The 14,099-nt window shown below is 34.9% G+C and overlaps 1 long non-coding RNA gene across 1 annotated transcript in view; it reads right to left on the bottom strand.

Annotated features, from left to right (window-relative positions):
- Positions 1–13,276, bottom strand: part of LOC147652676 (uncharacterized) — a 28,165-nt gene extending 14,889 nt beyond the window's left edge. The window contains exon 1 of the long non-coding RNA XR_015288291.1: positions 13,033–13,276. This is a non-coding gene — a long non-coding RNA (uncharacterized LOC147652676). The remainder of the gene's footprint in view (positions 1–13,032) is intronic.
- Positions 13,277–14,099: the final 823 nt, after the last annotated feature.

The following is a 14,099-nucleotide window of genomic DNA, read 5'->3' as shown; positions in this document are numbered from 1 at the left end:
GTGATACAATAAATATAATCATCCCACTTCTACCAGTAATCTATTATTTATGCCTGAGGATCACATTTGACCATAATATTACACTGGAAACTTACATTCTGCTGTTGGCCAGCTTTTTCTAAAATATTATCATTCATGTCACTAAAACACTATTTTGAAATCTATGTCATGCAAACAGCCCTGTCATCACCTGATAGTCTCTGGGATATTTTAGATATAGTATAATTACATGCTTTATCCTGTTTGATTGAACCTTTCCAAGTTTTTCAAAATTAACTGAAAAATCATCAGCCAAGTTGTCTTGGATAGAAGATATAACGACATGATTATTCAGGATCAGCGTATAAAGTGATGGAGACTTGCACCACTTTTTACTCTAAGATTAAAAACTTGACACTTAGAATGTGAATATGAATACATGCTCTCAAAACACAGAATAACTTAATTCTTACTTATTATATAATGCTTAATTCTGACTTGATTCATAGGACTGATAATAGCTTTATTTCTCACTGGTGTGTGGCTAAACTAATTAAAGTAATCTCTTGTTTGTTATGTGATTTTAAAACTGAATTTCATATTATTTCTTCTGATCAATTACAGAATCACAGAAAGTCTAAGGCTGGTAGGAGCCTCCTGAGACCAACTAATTCAACTTTCCCACTCAAAGCACAGTTAGTTATAGCAGATTGCTAATGACTGTATCAAGTCAAGTTTCAAATATCTCACAGACAGACAGTCAAAAAAACTCTCCAGGCAACAGATTCCAGAGTTCCCTGACCCTAATGAATTTTAAAAAAATGAAATAAAAAAAGAGTGGAATTTCCTGTATTTATATATGTGCCTCTGTGCTTTTGTCATGTCACTGGATGACAGTGAGAATAGTTGCTCTACAGTCTTTCTCTACCCCACACTGGTTTTTTATACATATTTTCCTGGTGTTTTATTACTTACCTTACCTGCAGTGTCCAGCATCCACTCTAAGGATTTCTTTATTAGCTATTGACAGCTCTCCCTGCCCTCCTTTACTCCCTGTGTGTTTGTGTCTGTCTGTATCTCTACTATGACTATAAAATGTGTCTAATGCTCTGCTCTAACCTAGCTCATATTTTATTATCAATGCTTTTATTCCTTTCTCTGTTTCAAACCATAAAACACACAAATTCCCTGGTCCTCCAAATGAAACGAGGCAGCCTCTGTGTGTGTGTTTTGATGTGTGTTTTGTCAATAACAAGACTGTGGCTTCTGTGGACCTTCAGAACCTATCCATTCTGTATTTAAAACATTTCTCAGATGATTTGTTTTGGTTTTCCTATTGCTTTTGGTTAATGAATTTCAGTCTCTTAAAGCATGAAATGACAAACATTTCTACCTTCATTCTGGTGTCCTAAGAGATGCTGTTCATCCATCAATACCATTTGGCTAACTTTTGAAATTGCTATGAAGACACTGGATTAACCTGAAGAAAATTTGCCCTGAACTTGGACTTGTTAGGAAGTTAAAATTCTTTTGAAAGGTATGGATCAATTTTTTCTGAAAGAATCAATTGATGTATGAAAACCCTTCTTAACAAGTTTTAGTAAGGTAGATTTTTAAGCCCTCCTAAACAACCCTGGCCTTTTGTTTTATTTTGTCTTTTTTTTCTAAGGAGAGGATCAGTGTAGTGTTTTCACTTTTGATCCTGCATCAACAAGTGAGATCCAAAATTTTATCCAAACCTGATTTGAATGCCTTTGTCCATTAGATATTTAGGTGTTTAGATATTATGGAGATTTCAGTGGTCACTTTTTAATATTTTTCTTAGTAATAGAATACACAAATTGATTTGATGTTTTGAAACATACTAGTGGATAGCTCACGTTATGTCTTCATTTAAAGTATGAACATGAAGTGCAAAAGAGTAAAGAAAGTCTGCCTCAGGTGGCTGATATGAGTGTTGACATTTGTACAGTTAGATATTTAAGGAATGATATGTCATGTCAATGGTATCGAGACAAAATACCTGCTACTGAGGTTCTTGGGGTTTGAAATTGAATAGAAGGTAATTGAAAGACGATGAGGTGGATCCTCTTTGAGTTGTAAAAGTAGCATAATTCCTTGTGTACAAAGAAAGAGGTGTAAGGAAGAGAAAAACAAAAGACAGAAAAAGAAGTTTGAATGTTTATCAGGTTGTATACATATCTGCAGTGAAACATGTAAGTCTTTAAAAGAATTAATAAGGGGCAGGGCATCATTAGGGAAGTCTTATCATCTAAGGTTTTGTTAGTTTGACTGATGTTCTGAATCCAATGTAAATAAGCCCTCACCTTTCAAAATCAATATCACAAATGGCATTGTGCTTCATTTATGAAATAGCTGATAATGTTATCAAGTAAAGATAATTAACAATAATAATAACTTGACCTTGTTCTGTAACACCTAGATGTCATCTGAAACACATTGTCATTGGTTCCAAATATCAAGGAAAAGTTTTCTTTACTCTTATATTTCTTTTATCTTTTTCACTGCATGATAATCTCAATTAGCAGTCTAATGCCTTAAACAGTTGTCATATTTAGTTTGGAAAAGGAGAGGAGCAGTTCTACGAGAAAAAGATGACTGCTGGTTTTTTAACAGGATGCTAAAATTTAAAACTAAGCCACCGTAGCTTTATATTAGAGAAAAAGAAGTTTAGAAGAAAGACCCCTACAGAGTATATCAATTTTACTGGCTTCATTTAGGTAAATAAATGAGAGATTTCTTTCTAAATTGTAAAAGACATGTGAATATTTTAAATAAACACAAGTGTAATGCTGCTAAGGAGAAGGAGAGGCAGTTTGCCAAGGAAATGAAAACTCTGAACTACTCATTGTTAAAAAGCAATGTGGGTTTTAATTCCTTCACCTTTGAATTAAGACATGTGTTGTCCCATGTAACTCACACTATACCTGTTGAAGGCATCCTTTATCTGGCTGTTTTTTAAAGTGCTATGTGGTCTTGGACAACCTCTAATATTACCTTTACAGTACAAGAAAGCATTATAATGGCAAAAGGAAAATAAAACCCAAGAGCTTAGTTTATTCTGTGACCAAATTTGTTTGCTGCTATTCAGGCTGAATAGTTCCTTATGCTGAAATTAATCCCACTAGAATCCCAGGATGAAATCTTTTCTAGTTTGAAATTGGTGATAAAACTCTGCTGGATTTTAATGACAGCCGAATTTCATGAGCATAGACTATGTGGAGCAAAAAGAAAGAAGACTTAAAAGCATAATGGAAAATGTTGACTTCATCATAAGTGGAATTCTGATTTTTGTTTTTTAAGTCTGCCCAATCACTTCTCCTTTTAAAATGTTATTTCTAAAATTAATGCCCTTGCAATTTTAAACAGATAGTATCTAAAGGAATCATAGCTGTATGCTCAAAATGCTATTGGTAGAGGCAAAATCAAATATGTATTCCACAACTGATCTGTACACAAGGTATCGCAACCCATATTGACTCCAGCTTTGAACATTTATCGAGAAGCCTTTGCAATGTGATTCTAACATCTTTTCTTCCTATTTTCTGCACAAAGTACAGAGGGACAAATAAGAAGAGGAATTCTAAATTTTTATCGAAGATCCTACGCTGCCTCCAAAGGAGGTATGATCTCTGGACAATTTTGCAGCACAGGAAATGATTTTCTAAAGACTTACAAAGCTGGTTAAAAAGTGAAGGAGGGCACTTGGTTTCATATATATATTTTTTTTTAATTAGGGAAGGCTCCATACAACAGGTCTTCAGATGGTGAATTACATCCAGATGATTTCAGCTTCTTGGCAGGAAGGAACTTTTTTAGGGAAAACAGTGACAGTTGAACTCTAGTTTTATGTGGCTGTTCACACATGGTAAAATAACATTGCTCACCCTTGTCTTCATTATGAAATTGAACATGGTTTGCTGCAATAGAGTCAGGTTTAGCCAATTAGACCAATGAACTTTTGTCTCTGTGTTTACCAAATACTGAGGTATCATTAGAACAAAGTAGATGTGGAATGTTGTTTATACAAGGAGGTTTCTCTGAATTTGAGCCGTTCTTGGAGGAAAATGAGCTGTGGCAACAGCTTCTTCAAAACAGTGAATTTAACTGTTATTTCAGAAAACCTAAAAACAGTAAGACACAGGACCATGATAAAGACTGAAAATAAAATTAAAAGCTTGGTTTCTTGGTTATTAAGTAAATATCAGAACAGATATTTACTTAAGTACTTTAATATGTGATGTAAACCTATTGGATAACTTCTAAATAACACTTGGAATTCACAGGTCAATCTAGATAAAATAAATAAATAAATAGATAGATAACTATTAGTATAAAACCATCATTCCAAGCAATAACCTGAGCATAAAGACAATCAGGATCCCACATTCTTATCAATAAAATTTTTTTAGAAGCCTAAATCACAGAACTATTTGTTGGTTCCTACAGAGGTAAGAAAGAGCTGACAACATACAATCAGAAGGATTTCTAAGTGCCTATTCTAGGTTTGTGAATGTGCACTGTTTCTTTTGTCTCAGAGCTGATTTAAGAAATTGGTTATGGGGTTGTATATTTCAGCAATCCATAACAGAAAACCAAGTAATCAACATGAACATACCAGCACCACAATCTAAGAAGTTAGTCATAACTAACTACAGTTTAGTTGTGACATTTCTATGGCTTTAGCATGGAGTTCTCCATAAGAAAACTTTGTTCACTTAAAACCACCATAACATCATAAAAAGCTAACAGTGCAATATTTATACACAAAACCCCATGTTTTTGCCAGAGAAAGGAAAATCTATTTACTATTTTTATTAGAAAGTCAGATGGTATCTTAACCATGTTTTCCATGCATTCACAGGAAGACAGATTCAATTATCTGTTTCCAATTAAATAAACTGTCTTTTAAAAATATGGATGTCCTTATTTTAGCAAATGCCATAATAACAGAGCTATCCATTCTACATGGATCGGTATATGCAAGCTTTTACTGAGTTGGTTTTTTTATCTTATCCTTATCAATATTGTAGTATTCCAGTAGTAGGACAAAATAGTACTAGGACAAAAAATAGCCTCTAACTAAAAGAATTTTTGTTTCTTTCTGCTGTTGTATCATTTTTTCCATATCAATCTCATTGAAGAGAATCAGTACCTGAGTTCAGACTGTGTTGGAAGCAGAACATTTAATGACCCAAGTAAGCAAAAAGTATTATGTACATGTGCACTGGGGAACCCAGGGGTGCTAAGCTCTATGATGAGCTAGGGGAAATAATCATGACATATAATACTGTTTTTCCTAGGCCTCTTTAAATGATTATCTTCTTGCATCACATAAAGTATGTTCTCCTGAGGTGAAGTCAATGAACTCAGTGGAGCAGGAGGAAGTCCATTTCTCATTGTCTTTCCATCTTGCCTGATCTTTTCCCCCTAATTTTTAAAGGAAAATCCTATACTCCTACAAATAAAGTATGGATTAATGTAACATAATACCACAGAAATTACTATATGCATCTATAAATTCTGAATCAAATAAAAAAATGGTTTTATCCTTTACATTTTTACATTTACATTACATCTATTCTGTAATGCTATAAAAAGAAAATTTTTTTGTTTGCTTAAATGATGTAAAATTATCTCCAGAGATTCTGTAAGGGAGGGATATTGGTAAGGAGCAGGTGTGGGGAACAGAACAACAGGCAGTACTGTAAAACTTGTAAACATTCCACTTGATATCAGGTCTCTGTTAACAATCCAGGGATTAATGAACATTGAACAGTGAGTTATTTATGTTCCATTCCTCTTCTGATAGTACCATTAAGGACTGTTGAGAAGATTTTTATTTTTTTTTCCTATGGAATCTTCTCTGGAATAATTAAGAGAAAAACAGACTTTCAAAGAGCTAAAAGACCTTTACAAGTTTTTTTTAATCAGCCTTCGAGATAGAGAGGAAAATATAAAAAATAAGAAACTCAGACAAAAGCATTTCCCAGATCATTAAAAAAATGAACATAGTTACCACATTGATAGTGTTATGAGAAAGAGCATCTAGATCATAAAGAAGACAGATGGGCTTGAAGCATGGAATAAGAAACAGATGGAGATAAAGATTTGCACATGTAAGTGAAGGAAACTTTTCTTTTTTTAGTGTTTAGGCAGAACAAGGGTCTCTATTAACAAGTTTTATGAGGTGAGAGGACTGGTAGATTTTGAAAAAAGGAAAAAAAGACAGTGAGGAAGAGAATGTCCAGCTTTGAACTGACTGTGTCTTTTAGTGACATCAACCCCAGTGTCTTAAAGTTAATGTCTTTCTGATGTTTGTTTCCCATTATGAGTGACCTTTGAGATGAAAACTGATAATCTTAGAGAGGGAAATATTTTATTCAGATTGAAGAAAATGTGGGCAAAGACAGTGTAAGTATCCACTGACTTTTGCTGGATTTTACTGTCACTGACAAGAAATGAAGTCCTAAAACAACAGGTGGAGATTTCTGCTGCACAGTGGTCCATACATTGTCTTGAGAAATTGTCAGCTAGCTCCCATTACGCAGGATTTAGGATCCAAGCACCTCTTTATAGATGCATTCTAAATATTGGCACTGAATTATGTGATATCAAAACTATTAACACAGTAGCCATTGGCAGGGCTGGAGACTCAAATACACTTTGTAAATCTACTACAGCATTTGTACTCATCTGGCATGGAAATCTGAAGTGCCATTTAATCCAGTCTTCAACTGTGGGTTATTTTTCATACTTTTTAATGAAACACAAAGATATATATTAGAAAAGACAGTAGAAAATTAGTATAAACAGTATCTTTTTCAATAATGATTAGTAATTCCACTGTCACAGAGTAAGCAATAAAAAGGAATCACTGGACATAGTCTTGAAGTATCTGGGATGATTTATAATTCCTGTTTCAAATTAGAAATAGAGAGCATAATATTCAATTACTCACAAAAGAATTATGTTACTGACACTTTGACATAATTAACAAAACTGGAATTTTAGCTGGATCACTGTGACTGTGACACTTTTTCTTACAAAAATGTCAGCTATGATTAGTGCAATGCACTGAATTTGGGGAATTATCTTGAATTAGATATATTCTTCAAAAGCCTGGAAATTACTTCAGAAATCTTGAGCAGGCTGTTAGGAACTCATGAAGTTAACAAGAAAGCTCAGCCTCAGAGATAAAAGACAAGTACAAACATTCAAGAGTAGAAACATTGGAGTGTCTCACTGTGAAAAAGACCAAATAGGCAGAACACAAATGGGCAGTAGCACATATGCAAGGCACTGACCCCAACATTGCTGAAATGAGGATGATCTGAATGCCAAAGACTCACCAGAGCCAGAACAGTCAGAGTTCAGGCCACAAACCCTACTTTCAGATTATTTCATTTTACGATTGGGAGATCAGTTTTTCTTATTTTATTTTCCATACTTCAGCAAAAAAAATGTAATTGAGGGCTTTTGTATTTCAGCTTTGTCCGTCCCAGCTTTTGTAACATATGTTTGTCTCACTCATCACTGGCGTGACGCTGGCACATCAAACAAAAGGGACAAGAGGACCACTGCCATCTCACTCAACTGGGGCTGTGAACTTTAAGAGCTAATCTCATAAGTGAAGTTAGAATTGGATGCTCTAACATCTATCTAATCTTTCCAACCTTCCCAAAAAAACTCCAATGAGAAAGTTCACATACAATTTTTTTCCAGTAAGTTCTTAGTACTCATGTGCTATCAGCCAGCTGTGGCTGATCACACCTTGCATCGCAAATCAACAGGAATTCCCTCGTCTGCAAAGAAGAAATGATTAGTTATTCCAAATACTTACAGGCATAGAAAAGCCTCTGGAAGCCTTTTCCAGACAGGAACTCAGGGAAAGTACTGTCATAAATACTTTTATTCCTTCACTGAAATGTAACAGCTTTCTTTCTATTGGCCATATAGATAGCTAAATTGGATGTGTCAACTATCTGAGCATCTGTTATTCCCAAACACTTTGAGTAGGAAACTGCAATAATGTAACTCAAGTTAATGTCATGTGCTGGACGAAGACTGTGTCCTGCTGTTGTGGAGATAATTTAGACAGAGAAGATATGGAATCCTTCCCCTAAAATGAAGTGTTTATAAACACTCAGAGCCCCTCTTGTATTCCTTATATTAAATTTAGGTGCTAACAGATTTTCTTATGCAAAAGAATGAACAGAGGACAATATTCTACAAAAATTAGTACAGGAATCCTAAGTTTTACACTTCTGAAGTATTCAGATTCTTGCTTACTTCCAAACAGGCTTCTGAAAATGTAAATTTATTTGGAACATATTAATATATTATCTTCCAATTTTACATATGACTTTCTAAAAAGAAGAAATGATGATTTATTCTTATGGTAACAAGAATAAATTTAATATCCTACCTAAAAAAATCCGATATATTAATCCACTATTTACAGACACTTCTGAAGGTGTCAACATACCTATTTTTGAGGTCACCAAAAGGGAATTCTCTTGTCTATTTTGTTCCATTCATTAGAATGGAATGTTACAAACGTTTTTGCTTGATTTAAATTACAGCATTTAACATCCAAGGACTTCAAATTCTATTCCAAAAATTAAAAAAGTCTATGCCTTTTTTTTTTCAAGTTCACATTTTCCATGTTGAAATATCTCATCTATAAGAAGTATATTCTAGGATATTACTATAATTTCAACTTTACCACCTAATTTCAGTAAATTCACCAATTTTTATTAATAGGGAAAAAAGGGCAGAATTGTACTAATCAATACATCTTGTCCCACAAGAAGTGTAAAACAGACCATCTTTCATTAGGAAGAGTTGATCTTTTTGAATAGTTTCCAGATCCATATCTGGAACTCTACAAACAGCACAGTCTAACTAACCTACAAACAATGCATCAAGCAGTCAGGCCCCTAAACTCCATCATCTGCTGCCTTTTCAGACACCTCTAGCTACAAAGGCTGTCATTAAAGAATGTGCAGGATGTGTTGGGCACACCATGCCAAGCATAACAGACATAAATTCAAATGTTTAAGCAACAGAATCCCTTCTTGACATCATAGGATTTCATTGGCCCTCAAGTGGAACTGATGGTAATTCAAATTTCACAAAACATGTGGAGATACCCACTCTCCTTAGCTTGCTTCCACAGTATACAATTTTCCTAGTAGTTAAAAATATAATCTTACCATTTGTATGTTGAACTTTACATACATTTAATACTGACTTACATGACTGGACTAAGCATAGCTATGGAAAAGTATTTTTAAATGTAATATTTCCTTTGTAAACGATGATACAGAAGTGGCGAAAACCATAACAGATATTGGTACAAAGATCAATACAATTCTTACCTAAATTACTTAAGTCCACCTTGTCAAGCTACAGATACAATTCTCCATAATCCAATTATGTAGGCAAAAGCATTTATGGGAACAAATTCAGTTTTTGTATTAGTCTTGCAATAATCTGGCATGTAAAAGTAAAAGTCTTATTTATCATTTTTATTTATGAGTATGGTTTTGTTTTCTAGCTCTGGGAGGGGATGAGTAAGGTGATTACTACACATTAAAAAAAAAATACTTTTAGCTTATAAACATGTAGCAATTCAATTCCTTTCAACTATTCTCACACACAGAAAATTAGTATAATTTCAATATCACCTGCAGATAACATGCCTCATAAGCTACATTTCCCCTGTCTATACTGCTAATTAGTGGCTGAAAAACATAATGTGTGATACCAAAAAACATGGTTCTCTAAAATTCTGTGAAGTTTGTTCTCTGGGAATAAGCAGAAGAATAGTGGGACAATTGCCAGTGAATTTAATTGCCTGAAGTACAGCTTAAAAAACATCACAGAAAAGGTGTGTGACTGTCAGAGAAGGTCTTCTGGGCCTGAAGTCAATCCATTCAAGATGTTTGCACTTAGTAGATTGTAACATATTGCAATTTTATAACATTAGGTCAAGCTGAAAATAGACACAGTCAAAATGTTTGAGTCAAGCTGATTTCAACATTTGAAGGCATCAATGACAGCATGTCCTCACAATTATTTTGTACGAGTTAAGAGGATGAGAATCCCTCAGAAAGCTCAGAAAGCTCTATAACCAATATAAATGAAAGAATTGTCTTCATACTTATACAAATAAAATGCCTGTCAAGTAAGCCACAGACAGATGCAACAATAGACGATGCTACATTTTCGTCATTTACAGTTACTGTATTTATATTTTTATCCTGACTTCAACAGATAGCGAGGACTCAGAATATAACAGAGAACATTATTAAAGCTTGAGTATTTTCTTCAGACACATAATCTGAAGATAGAATAAAGAGTAAATATAATAGAGAGAACCATCTGTTACTCTGAAACTCACTCAGGTTTTATTGTGTGAAAAAGGACACAAAAAACAGTTTAGGGTGAAGCTATGTTGTACGGTTTTTTCCTTTCCAAAGAATTTATTATTCTGCCAGATACAAACTTAGCATTTAAGGAATTGCTTCATAAACTTAATTAAACACATTAATCCTTTAAAAGACAAATTAATGTTCTAAGTGATTGGTACAGCCAAGAAAGTTGACTATAAATTCTGCTAAGCAGGTGTGTTCCATCTTTCTTTTCCTTCTTTGTTTTTTCTACCTTTTTAATTATCTTGCTTTGATTCATGTTTTCTATATCATTCAAAATACATGAAATTTCTATAAATTTAGAAAACTAGCTTTGACTGTAGCTTGTGGAATTTAAAATAAAAGAATCTATTTTTTTGACAACTGTTATTCTGAGACATAATTAAAATATAAGTTGTTTCATTTATTTATTTCATCTTTTTTTTTAACAAAATAGGATAGACAGTGGAAAGGCCAGAATATTTTCATCTTAAGATGTATTTGAAAATTTCATCTGGGATTCAGTTTTATTCTAACTTTAAAAAGCAAGAGAAAGAAAATGAAAGAAAAAAACAGGAGAGGAAAGGGAGAGTAAGAGACAGACAAGAAAGAAGGAAGGAAGGAATGCAGTCTAAAGAAATGAAGGTTAAAGAAAGTAAGCAAAAGAAATCAAGAAAAACAGGAAGAAAACAAACAAGTAAAAAAATAAAAGAAAGTTGTGCACAAAACTATATGACAAATCTGTGACAAGCAGGTAGAACAGTTTGAAAAAGCAAGGATACACAATTCTATGGCATTACAAGAAATTAGGATTTCCACTGAACGGCTTGATGAATGTGTATTTTGTTAGGTTCTAAACATCCTCTGCACTGATGCCTACCAAATTGTTTTAATTTTTCAAAACTACCAAAGCTACCAGGTAGCTAAACACTAAAAATATATAAAAATCCACAAACTGAAAACATTTTGAAATACTGTCTTTCTCCTTTGGGCAGGTAAATAAAATTTTTCTGTTTCCTGAAACCATGTGCTTCATTATCTCATCGGTTTAGCCCGATGAGCAATCTGGGATTACTGAACTTCCGCAATTGTATGTGACATTTAGCTTTTCATCTTTACATTCTCTGTATGGATTGAAACCTAAATTTTCAGCTAGTAAGGAGAAAGTAATGCAAGTTTCTTTATCAACTACAGTGTTTCAGAAGTATTTGTAGCAGCAGGTTGTCTGATGTGTTGCTGCACTAATCAAAATTGATGCAGCTTTGAAGAAACTGCACTGTTTTTGCTGGGAACAGATCATTATCTGTGTTATTTCTGATCACACAGTAAAAGGAAATTATACTGCAAGGGTTTTTTTTAAAAAAAATAAAACTTCAGGTGACATTTCAAATATTCATCATTTAAGGTTTTAGAAAATTTTCAAGATACGAAGACTAAAATAAGTGTTCTTTTCATTTTAAACTCATTTCTAAACTCAAGCACTAAAAAATCACCCAAAAATCTGAAGCAGACCTTGAAAACTGTGATATTAAACAGTAATAAAGAGATAAGAATGGGTTCATTTTTTCTCATCGACTAGAGCCTTCAGGAGATCCTGAAAACATGAGGAATATAAACTAACATTTTGTGTACACCTGGAACATGGCCCACTTCTCATTTAGCAAATACTGGTCAAAAGAACACTTGAATATGACATCAATTCATTTTTATGTCCTAGAATAATGGTCTGAGATGTGATTCTATGCATATGTCCTTGGAGTGGTCTAAAGAAAACTAGGAAATCTACTACTCATTTTGAAGGGATCACAGTAGTTAAGATTCTTACTACCAAAGTAAAAATGAGAGCAAATATAATTCTTTAACTATCCAGGGAATCTGGTCCACAAAAAAACTATGTGGGTATGAAATGTTATTGTCTTATAAAGCATATTTTATGCCTGTTTATTACTATTTATATGCAGAAACAGTCACATATGCTCATGAACAAATTCATACTTCTACAGCTTTTAGATGAGGAGAAACCAATAAGAAAATTTAAAAAAAAAAAAAAAACTTATTTGAAAATGTTGTACTAATTATAAGATACTTTCATTTTCCATGAAGGTAGACATTTAAAGGAAGTTTGAGTTTGTCCCTCAGCTTCCATCAACAAAGATAGTAGTACAAATGCTTTAACATCTTAATAATTGCCAGGCTAAATTAACAGGGTGATAGTGTTTTGATGTATGATTTGGAGGCCCCTGCTCTGTGCTGGCCTTCAAGAAGATTGAGCTGTCTCCCGTATTCCCTGAAAGTGAGTCAATGACTGTTTATTCATTCCCTTGATTAGAAGGCTGCCCTGAAGCCAAGCACAAGAGGCTGCTATAATAAATGCAAGACTCATATGCTTTGTTTTGCTTTCTGGATTTAGTGCTAAACATTAAAAGGAATTGGAGATTGATTTTTGTGCATGGACAAGTGCCAGATAAAACATCAAGCAAGTGAATGGCCTTCTTCATAGAAACAAGGCCTGATAGTATGAGATGCCAGAGACATAGCTGAGGTTTAACTGCTGCTGTTGAGCTGCTTGGAGGGGAGGTTTTAAATGTCTCATCAGCTGTTGACACCTGCTCACCTGAGTAGCCATTTTGGTAGAAAATAGTGAGTGCTTATTCCTACACTGATAATCACGTTCTCTTTTTCAGGCACTGAGAGAAGAGTACTTGAACATCCCAGCTGGTTTGGGCTCCAGTGCCACGAAAGCGTTAAGGAAACTCCCCAGCCTGGCCATTCACGCTCTGGCTGTCATGCAGCTGACCCCAGAGACTTTGGGTACGGGCACTAAAGGCCACTCGCCTCCTGGGCAGCCCCAGCGGCCCAGCGGGTCCCGGCCTGAGCCCGCGGCCCATGGCCTGCACCCTGTACCCACACCCAGCTTCCTCCCTGCTCCTGGCAGGGTGCAGGAGCTCGGAACACCCCAGCTGGTATTTCCACCAACAGCCCAAACAACGAGCCCTGGGACTTTTATCCCCTCGCAGTCCAGGCTCGCACAAATTTCAATTGTTCCCCTCCCAAGGCCTGGGCTCCTGCTGCTTCTCCCAGCATCCATTCACCCTTTGCTATGCAAAGGTTGGCAGCTCACGGCCTGCTGCCTCAGGCTCGCACCCAGAGCTCAACCTGCACCTCCATCTGCTTCAGTTTGCAAACTGAGCTGCCTGCAACAGATTACGCAACAAAAGAACACACAGGCATATACTGGAGGTGGGAGAATGAAAGATAAAGAAATTGTTAATGCATTAAGGCTTTGATATTATTGTCTTCCTGTCCCTTCCTTGTCTCATCACTTGGTGCTCTAAAGCTACATCACAATCTGATTTTTCAGAGCTTACCTCGTCTCTACTCTTGATGTGGGATTTTTTTTCTCTGGCAGAGCAAGCAAGTGGTGTCAGAAGCAGCTGATAAATTGGCCAATAATGTGGGTAATAAATGCAGTCAGTAGTCATTTCTCTTCACTGCAATTTACATGTCAAGTTTGAAAAGACTCTTCTCCCATGTTCTAGGGCTTAGAAATACATCAAGTAACTTTTGCTAATTGAGTCTCTGCTAAAATGAATCCAAAACTGATCAATAAATCGGTAAGCAAAACTATTGCCTTCTGAATGTGCACCTGAGGAAGATGTTTACTGTTTAAAAACTGTAAGG

This window comes from Cyanistes caeruleus, chromosome 6 (genome assembly GCF_971803275.1).
Source record: "Cyanistes caeruleus chromosome 6, bCyaCae1.hap1.1, whole genome shotgun sequence".
Taxonomy (NCBI): domain Eukaryota; kingdom Metazoa; phylum Chordata; class Aves; order Passeriformes; family Paridae; genus Cyanistes; species Cyanistes caeruleus.
Note: the sequence above shows the minus strand (reverse complement) of the source record. Positions and strands in the feature narration are given on the sequence as shown.